Here is a 14,904-nt window from a genome sequence, read left to right as displayed (position 1 = left end):
TGCTGATTTTCCGAGAGGGAAATAACGGGCTAGAAAAGCTTCTACCATCTCCTCCCATGTAGTGATTGATGCTCTAGGTAATGAGTGTAGCCACTGCTTTACTTTCCCCTTTAAGGAAAATGGGAAGGCTCTCAACTTGATGGCATCATCCGTCACACCATTTATCTTCAGCATGTCACACACCTCGAGGAAGCTCTCTATGTGACTATTTGGATCCTCATCTGCCAAACCGTTGAATTGTGCGGACTGCTGCAACATATGCATGAATACCGGCTTTAGCTCGAAGTATTGAGCTATAATTGGGGGACGCACAATACTCGATTGTGTCCCCAATAATGAAGGTCTGGCATAATCGGATAGTGTTCATTGTTGCTCATTTTGTTCTGCCATGTTGTCAGATCCTTCTACTTTCAAATCAGCTGGATTAGGCTGTTCTTGTACAGGTTCTTTCCCTTTCCTTCGAAGTGTACGTTCAATCTCAGGGTCTCCTTCAATTAATATTGATGGATTTCCTCGGGTCATAACTTGGAGCTGCAACAATAGTAAAGAAAAAGAAAATCAGAACGATCATAGAATAAGAAGATATGAAATAGAATGTGTAGTGAAATATCTAAGAAAAAAAAGTGCAAAGTATCTCTAAATGCCTAGCTCCCCCGCAACAGCGCCGAAAACTTGACAAGGTCCCCTTGCTTATATCCCGCAAGTGCACGGGTTTGTCGAAGTAATAATCCAGGGTGAGCGGGGTTGAATCCACAGGAAGTAGGGAGTAAAGACACTTAATTCGATTCTTAGCTATGTGGAGTATCAACAATGATAAGTGTGCTAATGATTCAATTCTCAGAAATTTAAAGCAACAAGTATGAGAGCAAAAGTAAGGTGGAGGCAAGGCAATCGATAAAAATGGGGTACTCGGATGATGCTTCACCTAGGATAATCACTTCAAGTGCATGAACTCTCTATTATGCTTCCTAATCAATGCAATGGTGAGTCGTGGAAATCCTTACATGCATAGTCCCAAATCTAAGGTCAACTATGCATAACTCTATACATGTCCCGGAGGAGAAATCAAACAATCTCAACACCTCGCACTCGCATAGAGTTACAATGAGCTCAAGGGATTCCAAGTGATAAATCTCTTCCTAGATTTAGACCTAACCCTTTGGTCCAGGCGGAAGCTCCCTAGCACAATTAAGCCCTAGATACTAAGATCACCTAAACACTTCACTCCATTGCACGCGCAACTAGGCCCCAGCGGAGGTTCATTCCTTAGACCATTCACTCTATTATGGCCGCAAAGAACCTGAGAAACGGAGGTAGAATCTATCACGTCAGAGGGGAAAGGGGACGCTCCTGTACCTCTTGACTCACCCTCTCAACCCTCTCCAACCTAGCTTTTTGTCCGACGCCGTGGTGTGTCACTCACTCACAAGGTTACCAACAAGTACTCTCAACCCTAGTGTCACTCTAGGGGAAATGTTCATACAATCAAGCATTAAAGGTTGGAACTCACAATAAACATCAATTTATTGGAAGCATAATAAAGAAGTTTAATGAAACGAATACATCCTAGGGTTCACAATCACCCAAGTACCCACTAGGGGTTTAGCTCTCCATGGAGCTAAGTACAATCAAAGAAATCGAATGTAAATGCAATGAATCCATAAAGAAACCCCCTCGATGGTCATGTCGATGGTCTTGTGTAAAGTCCTCTAGTCGTCGTCCAAGGATTCCTTCGTCCGGTATAGGATACGCCTCGATCGAAGCTCCCCTACCAACTTTCTTCCTAATGGAATCACGATGTCGGAGCCATAGAACCTCTCCAAAACCTTGGCTAATACCCCTCGAAATCCTAGCCGAAGCCCTCTCACAAGTTAGGGAAAAGATGGAGAAAAGAATACCAAAATCGGGGCTGAATCGGCTTTAAATAATGCTGGAATCGGGCAACTCCACGGGCTTGGATGATACACGCGCCTGTGCGGGATTTCCACACGGCCGTGGATAATTTCCACACGCCCGTGTGGATTCTCTGTTTCTCTGGTTTCTCGGCTGGCTGTAAACAGTGCTGCTACAGTACTTGCTAAAGTGCTCTGCTACAGTCTTCGCCCTGAATAACTTCCGAATTCCATACTTTCATCGGGGTAACGCAAACGGGCACACGTTCATGTCGTGAATCACTTGCTTCTTCAATGATATATATGTTGGTGGAGCTCTTGTTCTTATATGCATAAGATGGAATGCTCGAGTGTGACTGCCTTTGTGCCCTCCAAATGGATGTACTCACTCGAAAGCGAGGAGGTTGGCACACACTCTAGCATCTCACACCTGTCCTATGTCTTTGCGTTTGAACCTTAGCAAGATCTCCTCCAAAAATAGGTGCATTATGATCCACATTGGCCTATTTCCTTCATACTCGACTCCACAGCCCTACCCGCATAAAAAGTAACATAAAAAACACATATTAATGTAAAAACCTAAGAAAAGTAATGCTCAACATAAGGAATGAACGCTTCGCATTCATATCGCACAAGCACTTATCAAACTCCCCCACACTAAAGCTTTTTCTTGTCCTCAAGCAAACATTAAAACATTATGTGCATCAATGAAGAAAATATTGAAAGTGCTTGGCCTTAGGTTCACCGAGGTACACAAAGAAAGTATTCTACAAGTAAGGAAAATTTTAACACTAAATACAAAAAATCAATGCTCTACCTAAAAACTTGAATCAAAAAGGACAACAAACCCGAATTTCATGTAAGTGTGTGAACTCACTCAAAGCACCCCAAGTTATACTCCTCAAAATTCTAAGTACAAGGGACTTAATTATCTATAAAAGTGATAAAAAATTTAAAAGATGGTAGTAGCTTCACACATCTTCTAAGGTAGCCCTTTCCAAAGCGGCCGCTAAGGTGGCTTTCACACTTTCGAGGTGGTAGCTCTTTCCACCCGAGTGGTAGCTTTCACTCATTCTACGAGATAGCTCTTTCTCTCATTAGGGCATAACTAGTATCCGACTTGTGAGAGTAGCTTCATACTTCATAGGTGGTAGCTCTTTCCACCCAACGAACACAAATAAACAATAATACTATTTTTGTTCCTTCTTTTTCATTTTTTTCCTTTTTCCGTAGTTTAACATAAAACATAAACCTAACTAATCCCTTTAACATCAAACATGAGTTTCTAGTAGAGTTCAAAGAGTGAGTGTTGCACTAAGGGGCTGTTTGGTTACCTGCAACTAGTCGCCAAAGAATCGTAATGTAACCGGGTTTTACATGTAAAATGTCGTTTGGTTTGTCATGGAAATCGCTTTTACATGTAAACAGCTTTTACGCTTTGTGTACTTTTTGTCAGATTTCAACTTACAAAGAAATTTTTGTCAGAAGTTGAAATGCAAAGAAAACATTTGGGCTAAAATCACCATTCTTCACTCTCCAAATTATGCATTAAAAAGAAAAATAAAAAAACTTACATGTAATCAATTGTTAATATAATTAAACTTATACTTATTTATATTTTATTAAATTTATTTTTTTATTTAAAATATACCAATTTGTATTTAGTTTTAATTAAAAAAAATATTTTTTTTATATAAAATTAAATAATTTTATATATTTTTAATTTAATAAAATTATTATTAAGTTAAATAATTAATTAATTTACATTAGTGTTAAGAGTAGAAGGGGAGAGTTAAATTAATTATTTAGAGTTAGTATTTAATTATTTAAGTTTCTTATTATTATTTGGCTTAGTTATTTGAGTTTTCGATTATTATTTTTTTAAATGTAATAAATACTTTTATTAAATCATTTAATTTAATTTAAAAAAATAAATTAAATTAAAATTAAATTAATTATTTTAGTTTAAATTATTTTTAAAAATGCATTAAATAATTAATAATAATACAAGATATTGGGGGTAATCTCACCCCTCTACTTACATGGTGACCATATCTTCTAACTTACATCAAACCAAACAAATTAAAAGTAATGCAAAGATTTTCGCATACAAATGAAACCAAAGCAAAGAGTGATGTAAATAGAAATGCAGCATTTTCACTTACACTGTAATTTCACTTACAGACAACCAAACAGCCCCTAAGTGTAAATCGAGCAAAAACCTGAGAAAAGTAATGCTCAACATAAAGAAAGAATGCTTCGCATTCATATCACACAAGCACTTATCAGAGGCCGACTTTGAAGTAAAGGAGCCAATGTGGATCACAATGGACCGTTTTTGGAGGAAATCTTGCTAAGGTTCAAACGTGAAGACATAGGTCGAGTGTGAGATGCTAGAGTGTGTGCCAACCTCCTCGTATTCGAGTTTGGCACATCCATTTGGAGGGGCACAAAGGCAGTCACACTCGAGCATTCCGACTTAGGCACATAGAACAAGAGCTCCACCAACTTGCCTATCATTAAAGAAGTGATCCACGACGTGAACGTCGCCCGCTTATGCGTTATCTCGATGAAAAGTATGGACTCGGGAAGTATTTTAGGTCAGGTACTTTAGCGAACAATCGCTCACAACCGCCGAGAAAAACATGAGTTCAGAGAATCGACACAGGCGTGTGGAAATTATCCACACCTTTGTGGAAATTCCGCAAGGGCGCGTAAAGCATCCACGCCCGTGTAGTCGCCAGATTCTAGCCCTATTTAAAGCCGAATCAGCCCCGATTTTAGTATTCTTTTCTCCATCTTTTCCCCAACTTCCGAGAGGGCTTCGGCTAGGGTTTTGAGGGTACGGGCCAATGTTTTGGAGAGGTTCTACGGCTCCGACATCGTCATTCTTTAGGAAGAATGTTGGTAGGGGAGCTTCCGACGAGGCGTATCCTTGGACGACGTGTAGAGGACTTTCGACAAGACCATCGATACAACTATCGAGGGGTTTTTTTTATGGATTCATTGCTTTTACATTCTATTTCTTTGATTGTACTTAGGTCCATGTAGAGCTAAAACCCTAGTGGGTACTTGGGTATTTGTGAACCCTAGGATGTATTCGTTTCATTGGATCTCTTTATTATGCTTTCAATAGATTGATGTTTATTGTGAGTTCCAAAGATTGAATGCTTGATTGTACGAACATTTCCCCTAGAGTGACACTAGGGTTGAGAGTTCTCGCTGGTAACCCTTGTGAGTGAGTGACACGCCACGGCTGTTAGACAAAGCTAGGTTGGAAAAGGGTTGAGAGGGTGAGTCGAGAGGTGCAGAGCGTCCCCTTTCCCTTCGACGTGATAGATTCTACCTCCGTTCCTTGAGTTCTTTGCGGCCATGGTTTAGTGAATGCTCTAAGGGATGAACCTCCGCTGGGCTTATTTGCGCATGCAACGGAGTGAAGTGTTGAGATGATCTTAGTATCTAGGGCTTAATCATGGTTAGGGATCTTCTACCTTGACCAAAGGGTTAGGTCTATAATTAGGAAGAGATTTATCACTTGGAATCCCTAGAGCTCATTGCAACTCTATGCGAGTGCGAGGTTGAGAGGTTATCAAATCTCTCCTCTGGGACATGTATAGATTTAGGCATAGTTGACCTTAGATTTGGGACTATGTAATTAAGGATTTCCACGACTCACCATTGCATTGATTGGGAAACATAATAGAGGGTTCTTGCACTTGAAACAATTATCCTAGGCGGAGTATTATCCTAGTATCCCATCTTTATCGATTGCCTTACCTTCTCCTTTATTCGTGCCTTCTTACTTGTTGTTTTTACTTTCGAGAATTGAATCACTGTCACACTTATCATCAATGATCTTTCACATAGCTAAGAATTGAATTAAGTATTTTTATTCTCATTCCCTGTGGATTCCATACCCTCTCATCCGGGATTATTACTTTGATAAACCCGTGCACTTGCGGGATATATGCAAGGGGACCTTGTCACCCATATAGCAATACCTACAATTCTGGTTGGAAGAATCATCCAAAATTCTCATGGAGTAATCAAGGTCCACAAAAGGCAATGGGGTCACCAGGTTTCCAACAACAACAACAAGCCCCTCAGGTGGAAAGCAGAGTGTCAGGTTTGGAAACCCGAATAAATGACTTAGAGAAGCACTTGACTAGATTTGTGCAATCTGCAAATACAAGGTTTGAATTAGTTAAGGCTACACTTTGTAACCACACCGGCTCTTTGCATAACCTTGAAAATCAAGTGGGGCAAATTGCGAAGCCTCTTTTTGAAAGGCGACATGGAAGCTTGCCGAGTAATACAGAGACCAACCCTAGAGAGCATGTGAAGGCGACCACTTTGAGAAGTGGTCGTGAGGTTGAAGGTAGGCTTCCGAATGAGAAGCCAAAAGAACACGCACCCGAGGTTATAGAGGTGGAAGAGGGAACAAGCAAAGAGAAAGAGGTGGAACCACCACCTTTCAAGCCAAGAATCACTTATCCCTCTAGATTAAAAAATGACCAAGGGGATGAACAGTACAAGAAGTTCCTGAGTTTGTTCAAGCAACTCCACATCATTATTCCTTTTGTTGAGGCATTGGCCCAAATGCCTAAGTATGGGATGTTCTTGAAAGACTGGTTGACTAACAAGATGTAGTTGGAGGAAAGTGCTTCAACGATTTTAGATGGTTCATGCTCGACAGTATTGCAAAAAGAACATCGTCGAACAAGAAGAAAGACCCGGGAAGCTTCATCATTCCGTAATATTGGCAATCTAGGTGAGGAAATGGCATTGGCAGACTCAGGGGCCATGACAAGATCCCCTTGCTTATATCCCGCAAGTGCACCGGCTTGTCGAAGTAATAATCCCGGGTGAGCGAGGTCGAATCCACAGGGAGTAGGGAGTGAAAATACTTAATTTGATTCTTAGCTATGTGGAATATCAATAGTGATAAGTGTGAAATTGATTCAATTCTCAACAATAAAAACAACAAGTGAAAGAGCAAAAGTAAGAAAAGGGTAAGGCAATCGATAAAGAATGGGGTACTCGGATAATGCTTCATCTAGGATGATCGCTTCAAGTGCAAGAACTCTCTATTATGATTCCTAATCAATGCGATGGTGAGTCGTGGAAATCCTTACATACATAGTCCCAAATCTAAGGTCAACTATGCCTAACTCTATACATGTCCCGGAGGAGAAATCGAACAATCTCAACACCTCGCACTCGCATAGAGTTGCAATGAGCTCTAGGGATTCCAAGTGATAAATCTCTTCCTAAATATAGACCTACCCCTTTGGTCCATGTGGAAGGTCCCTAGCCACAATTAAGCCCTAGATACTAAGATCCTCTCAACGCTTCACTCCATCGCACGTGCAACTAGGCCCCCGCGTAGGTTCATCCCTTAGACCATTCACTCCATTATGGCCGCAAAGAACTCGAGGAACGGAGGTAGAATCTATCACGTCAGAGGGGAAATGGGATGCACTGCATTCTCGACTCACCCTCTCAACCCTCTCCAAACTAGCTTTGTCTAGCGCTAGTGGTGTGTCACTCACTCACAGGTTACCAACAAGAACTCTCAACCCTAGTGTCACTCTAGGGGAAATGTTCATACAATCAAGCATTCAAGGTTGGAACTCACAATAAACATCAATTTATTGAAAAGCATAATAAAGAAGTTCAATGAAACGAATACATCCTAGGGTTCACAATCATCCAAGTACCCACTAGGGTTTAGCTCTCCATGGAGCTTAGTACAATCAAAGAAATCGAATGTAAAAAGCAATGAATCAATAAAGAAACTCCCTCGATGGTGCGTGTCGATGGTCTTGTGGAAAGTCCTCTACTGTCGTCCAGGATTCCTTCGTCCTGTATAGGATACGCCTCGATGAAAGCTCCCCTACCAACCTTCTTCCTAATGGAATCACGATGTCGGAGCCGTAGAACCTCTCCAAAACCTTGGCCAATACCCATCGAAACCCTAGCCGAAGCTCTCTCACAAGTTGGGGAAAAGATGGAGAAAAGAATACCAAAATCGGGGCTGAATCAGCTTTAAATAAGGCTGGAATCGGGCAACTCCACGGGCATAGACGATACACGCGCCTGTGCGGAATTTCCACACGGGCGTGGATAATTTCCACACGCCCGTGTGGATTCTCTGTTTCTCTGATTTCTCCAAATAGATGTGCTCACTCGAATGCGAGGAGGTTGGCACACACTCTAGCATCTCACACCTGACCTATGTCTTCGCGTTTGAACCTTACCAAGATCTCCTCCAAAATAGGTGCATTATGATCCACATGGGCCCATTTCCTTCATACTCGGCCTCACAACCCTACCTGAATAAAAGTAACATAAAAACACACATATTAATGTAGAAAACTGAGGAAAGTAATGCTCAACATAAGGAATGAACGCTTCGCATTCATATCGCACAAGCACTTATCAGGCCAGTATCAACGTTATGCCATACACCTTCTTTCAAAAGCTTGGTTTGGGCGAGCCTAGGCCTACTTGGATGACTTTGCAACTAGCGTACCAAATAGTATGACATCCGAGAGGTATCATTGAAGACGTGCTTGTCAAGGTGGACAAGTACATTTTTCCGGTTGACTTTGTAGTGCTAGACGTCGATGAGGATGTGGATGTACCTTTGATACTTGGGAGACCATTCTTGCGGACTTCCAAGGCATTGATTGACATGGACGGCGAAGATGACAGGCTCACATACCGCCTTGTTGAAGCCATGTGCCATTCGCTTGATTTCAATGATACTTTATACTTTCTAAACACTACTGATGAGATTGTTGATGAATACATGTAGGAAATGATCAATCCGGACCCATACGATGGTTTGTTTGACCAAGAGGAGGATTATGAAGAAGTAATGATGCTTGGTTCGACGGAAGAAGTATCATCTACCCCGGGGATCTTGAAGAAGGTGCTCCGGAAAATGAAGAGGGCTAGGAGACGCCACCGAAAACACTCCAAGTCTGTTGGAGACGTACGTGAACCGAAGAAGTTGGACGAATCATTGTTAGGTGGTCTGAAGCCCGATAATTCACCTTCTACCCTCAAGAGACTTTCCACATCATGCTTTGAAGCCATGGGTAAGAGGGCAGTCACACTCAAGCCCGATAACTCACCTCCTCATATTTGAGTTAGCACAACCATTTGGAGGGGCACAAGGGCAGTCACACTCAAGCATTCCGACTTATGCATATAGAACAAGATCTCCACCAACTTGTCCGTCATTAAAGAAGCAAAGTGATCAATGACGTGAACGTGTGCCCGTTTGCGTCACCTCGATGAAAGTATGGACTCGGGAAGTATTTTAGGTCAGGTACTTTAGCGGAACACTGCAGTGAGAGTATTGTAGCAGTACTGTTCACAACCGGCCGAGAAAACATGAATTCAGAGAATCCACACGGGATTGTGGAAATTATACACGGCCGTGTGGAAATTCCACAGGGGCGTGTGAAAAATCCACAGGCCCGTGTGGTCTCCCGATTCCATCCCTATTTAAAGCTGATTTAGCCCAGATTTTAGCATTCTTTTCTCCATCTTTTCCCCAACTTGAGAGAGGGTTTCGGCTATGGTTTTGAGAGGTATTGGCTAAAGTTTTGGAGAGGTCCAACGGTTCCGACATCGTCATTCCTGAGGAAGAAGGTTGGTAGGGAGCTTCCGTCGAGACGTATCCTATACCGGACGAGGGAATCTTTGGACGACGAGTAGAGGACTTTCCACAAGACCATCGACACGACCACCAAGGTGGTTTCTCTATGGATTTATTGCTTTTACATTCTATTTCTTTGATTGTACTTAGCTCCATGGAGAGCTAAACCCCTAGTGGGTACTTAGGTATTTGTGAACGCTAGGATGTATTTGTTTCATTGAATCTCTTTATTATGCTTTCAATTAATTGATGTTTGTTGTGAGATCCAACCTTTAATGCTTGTTTGTATGAACATTTCCCCTAGAGTGACACTAGGGTTGAGAGTTCTTGTTGGTAGCCTTGCGAGTGAGTGACACACCATGGGCGTTACACAAAGCTAGGTTGAAGAGGGTTGAGAGGGTGAGTCGAGAGGTGCATGAACGTCCCCTTTCCCCTCCGACATGATAAATTCTACCTCCGTTCCTCGAGTTCTTTGCGGCCATAATAGAGTGAATGGTCTAAGGGATGAACTTCTACTGGGGCTTAGTTGTGCGCACAACGGAGTGAAGCGTTGAGGTGATCTTAGTATGTACGGCTTAATTGTGGTTAGGGACCTTTCACCTAGACCAAAGGGTTAGGTCTATATTTAGGAAGAGATTTATCACTTCTAATCCCTAGAGCTCATTGCAATTCTATTCGAGTGCGAGGTTGAGAGGTTATCTAATCTCTTCTCCGGGACATATATAGAGTTAGGCATAGTTGACCTTAGATTTGGGATTATGTATTCAAGGATTTCCACGACTCACCATTACATTGATTAGGAAGCATAATAGAGGGTTCTTGCACTTGAAACGATTGTCCTAGGCGGAGCATTATCTGAGTACACCATCTTTATCGATTGCCTTACCTCCTCCTTTACTCGTGCTCTCTTACTTGTTGTTTTTAGTTTTGAGAATTGAATCATTTTAACACTTATCACTACTGATCTTTCACATAGCTAAGAAGCGGATTAAGTGTTTTTATTCCCTATTCCATGTGGATTAGATACTCGCTCATCCGGGATTATTACTTTGACAAACCCGTGCACTTGTGTTGTATGCGCAAGGGGACCTTGTCAACTCCTCAGGCTCCCTCGGCACCTCCAGCATCCCCATCACCTATTCTAGCACCACAGGATCCACCATGTGCTTCTCCACCACCACCAGTAGCAGAGGAGCTGACAGAGCATGACACCGACATTTGACTTTATTTTTTTATATTTTCTTGATTTTGCATTTTATTTTAGACTTGTTCACTCAGAAAGGATTCTCCTTCTGAGTTTATTTTCACTTTGCAGTTCGAGTTGTATTCATTGCTTTATCTTTTATACACTCGAGTGATTTTTTGTTTTTATTGAGCTTCACTGAACCTCCTCGTGTATGCATGTATATGGTCTTGTCATCTTGGGAATTGAGACTTTGTCATTGGCACGGCTAAGGTGCTTCGGCACTTGCCCATGTGAGCTTCACAACCCGTCGGAACATTACTCCCAAGGACAACATGACACTATGATTCACGGGAGTATTGTTTTGATTGCTTCTCTCACATGTATTCTTCATTGATATACATTATGAGTGAGCTTGCATGTGTACGTTGGGGATAATGTACAACTTAATTGTGGGGGGAAGTTTCATAGTACACATATCTTTTATATTAGTTTTGATTGTTATACATGCTCACATAGCCAATGGCGGTTCACCTTAGTTACAATGATTGTATTCTTGAGTTTAGGAGAAATTTTAACATTGAATGTTTTCATGCTCTAGTTCTCTCTTGAATTTCTAGGAATTTTTAACTGATTTACACTCAGTGCACTACTCACTCTTTAAACTCTATTGGAAACTCATGTTCGATGTTAAAGGGACTAGTTATAGTTGTTTCTTGTGTTAAAAAAAATGGAAAATGAAAAAGAAAGAACAAAAATAGTTTTTATTGTTTATTTGTGTTTGTTGGGTTGAAAGAGCTACCACCTATGAAGTATGAAGCTACTCTCATAAGTCGGGATACTAGCTATGCCCTAATGAGAGAAAGAGCTATCTCATAGGGATGAGTGAAAAGCTGCCACTCCGGTAGAAAGAGCTACCACCTCGAAAGTGTGAAAGCCACCTTAGCGGCCGCTTTAGAAAGGGGCTACCTTAGAGGATGTGTGAAGCTACTACCATCTTTGAAATTGTTGTCACTTTTGTAGATAAATAAGTCCCTTGTACGTAGAACTTTGAGGAGTATACCTTGGGATGTTTGGAGTGAGTTCACACACGTACACGATTTTGGGTTTGTTGTCATTTTTTATTCAAGTTTTTTTAGCTAGAGCTTTGACTTTTTTGTATTTAATGTTGAAATTTCCCTTACTTGTAGAATGCTCTCTCGTACACTTTGGTGAACCTACGACTAAGCACTTCCAATATTTCCTTCATCTATGCACGAATGTTTAATTTTTTTGCTTGAGGACAAGCAAAAAGCTTAAGTGTGGGGGAGTTTGATAAGTGCTTCAGTGTGAAGGAAATATTACTTAAACATGAGTATATTAAGTGTTCTTATTCCCTACTTCCTGTGGATTTGATACCCGCTCATCCGGGAATATTACTTTGACAAATCCGTGCACTTGCGGGATATATGCAATGGGACCTTATCAAGTTTTTGGCGCCATTGCCGGGGAGTAGGTTTTCAGAGATACTTCGCACTTTGTTTTCTTAGATATTTCTCCATAGGTTCTATTTCATATCTTCTTATTCTATCATCGTTCTGATTTCTTTTTCTTTCTGTTTGGGAACAACTCCAGGTTATGACCTGAGTGAATCCCTCAATATTGATTGAAGAAGATCCTGAGCTTGAACATACACTTAGAAGAAAAGGGAAAGAGACTGTGCAAGAGCAGTCTAATTTAGCTGATTTGGAAGTGGAAAGATCTGAAAACATGGCAGAACAGAATGAGCAACAACGGGCATTATCTGATTATTCTAGAAATTCAGTGTTGGGGACATAATCTGGCATTATGCGTCCCCCGATCACAGCTCAAAACTTTGAGGTAAAGCCGGCATTCATCCACATGTTGCAACAATCCGCAAAGTTCAACGGTTTGGCCGATGAGGATCCAAACAGTCATATACAGAGTTTTCTCGAGGTTTGTGATATGCTGAAGATAAACGGAGTGACGGATGATGCCATCAAGTTGAGAGCCTTCCCATTTTCCCTAAAGGGGAGAGCGAAGCAGTGGCTACACTCATTACCTAGAGCATCATTTACCACATGGGAGGAGATGGTAGAAGCTTTTCTTGCCAGTTATTTCCCTCCCTGAAAATCAGCAAATCTTAGGAATGAGATCTCATCCTTTGTTAAGTTGGAATTGGAGTCTCTATTCGAGACATTTGAAATATTCAAGGAACTCCTGAGAAAGTGCCCGCAACACGGATTTCCGGAGTGGATGATTGCTCAGACCTTTTACAATAGTTTGAATCTGAGTATAAGGAAACTCTTGGATTGTTTAGATCTTCTAACTTCAAATAGAGTGGCGGCCGTGACTAATTGCACCGGGTGTGGTGGAGGACACGCTCCCTCCGATTGCCCGATCTCTATCGGTGATGTTTCTTTGGTGGAGACCTCAAGGAAACCCATATAGGAATAACTACAATTTGGGTTGAATGAATCATCCCAATTTCTCATGGAGCAATCAGGGGTCCACAAAGGGCCATGGGGCCACCGGGTTTCCAACAACAACAACAAGCACCTCAGGTGGAAAGTAGAGTCTCAGGTTTGGAAACCCGAATGAATGACTTAGAGAAGCACTTGACTAGATTTGTGCAATCTGCAAATACAAGGTTGGAATTAGTTGAGGCTACACTTTGTAACCACACCGCCTCTTTGCATAACCTTGAAAATCAGGTGGGGTAAATTGCGAAGTCTCTTTCTGAAAGGCCACATGGAAGCTTGCCGAGTAATACAGAGACCAACCCTAGAGAGCATGTGAAGGTGATCACTTTGAGAAGTGGTCATGAGGTTGAAGGTAGGCTTCCGAATGAGAAGCCAAAAGAACATGCACCCAAGGTTATAGAGGTGGAAGAGGGAACAAGCAAAGAGAAAGTGGTGGCACCCCCACCTTTCACGCCAAGAATCGCTTATCCCTCTAGATTGAAGAATGACCAAGGGGATGAACAGTACAAGAAGTCCCTGAGTTTGTTCAAGCAACTCCACATCAATATTGCTTTTGTTGAGGCATTAGCCCAAATACCTAAGTATGCGAAGTTCTTGAAAGACTTGTTGACTAACAAGAGGAAATTGGAGGAAAGTGCTTCAGTGATTTTAGATGTTTCATGCTCGGCGGTATTGCAAAAGAACATGCCGAACAAGAAGAAGGACCCGGGAAGCTTCGTCATTCGGTGTAATATTGGCAATCTAGGTGAGGAAATGGCATTGGCGGACTCAGGGGCCAGTATCAATGTTATGCCATACACCTTCTTTCGAAAGCTAGGCTTGGGCAAGACTAGGCCTACTCGGATGACTTTGCAACTAGCGGACCGAACAGTATGACATCCGAGAGGCATCATTGAACACGTGCTTGTCAAGGTGGACAAGTACATTTTTCCGGTTGACTTTGTAGTGCTAGACGATGAGGATGCAGATGTACCTTTGATACTTGGTAGACCGTTCCTGTGGACTTCCAAGGCATTGATTAACATGGACGGTGCAGAGCTAATTTTGAGGGTTGGGGATGACAAGCTCACATGCCGCCTTGCTGAAGCCATACGGCATTCTCTTGATTTCGATGATACTTTATACTTTCTAGACACTACTGATGAGATTGTTGATGAATACATGCAGGAAATGTTCAATACGGACCCATACGAGGGTTTGTTCGACCAAGAGGAGGATTATTAAGAAGTAATGATGCTTGGTGTGGCGGAAGAAGTACCATCTACCCCGGGGATCTTGAAGAAGGTGCTCCAGAAAATGAACAGGGCTAGGAGACGCCACCGGAAACACTACAAGTCTGTTGGTGATGTACGTGAACCGAAGAATTTGGATGAATCATTATTAGGTGGCCCGAAGCCCGATAATTCACCTTCTACCATCAAGAGACTTTGCACATCATGCTTTAAAGCCATGGATAAGAGTGCAACTTTCATTCATGAACCACCATGAGGTAGCACAAGGTACGTCAAGCTTAGTGACGTTAAACAAACGCTTCTTGGGAGGCAACCCAACTGTTTACTATTTTCTTATCTTCTAGTTTAGTTTGTTTGCATGAATAAATTGTTAAGTGTTGGTGTCTTGATTTTTAGATGCTTGTGCTGAGATTTTCTTGTGAACTTTGAATATTCATCGTGT

At 41.8% G+C, this 14,904-nt stretch overlaps 1 non-coding gene across 1 annotated transcript; it reads right to left on the bottom strand.

The window, feature by feature from the left end:
• Nucleotides 1–12,886: 12,886 nt before the first annotated feature.
• LOC120255454 lies at nucleotides 12,887–12,993 on the bottom strand. Its single transcript, XR_005535018.1, has one exon. It is a non-coding gene; the product is annotated as a small nucleolar RNA R71 (small nucleolar RNA).
• Nucleotides 12,994–14,904: the final 1,911 nt, after the last annotated feature.

Source organism: Dioscorea cayenensis, unplaced genomic scaffold, assembly GCF_009730915.1.
Source record: "Dioscorea cayenensis subsp. rotundata cultivar TDr96_F1 unplaced genomic scaffold, TDr96_F1_v2_PseudoChromosome.rev07_lg8_w22 25.fasta BLBR01001003.1, whole genome shotgun sequence".
Lineage (NCBI taxonomy): Eukaryota > Viridiplantae > Streptophyta > Magnoliopsida > Dioscoreales > Dioscoreaceae > Dioscorea > Dioscorea cayenensis.
The sequence above is the reverse complement of the archived record's forward strand: the minus strand, read 5'-3'. Positions and strand labels throughout refer to the sequence as shown.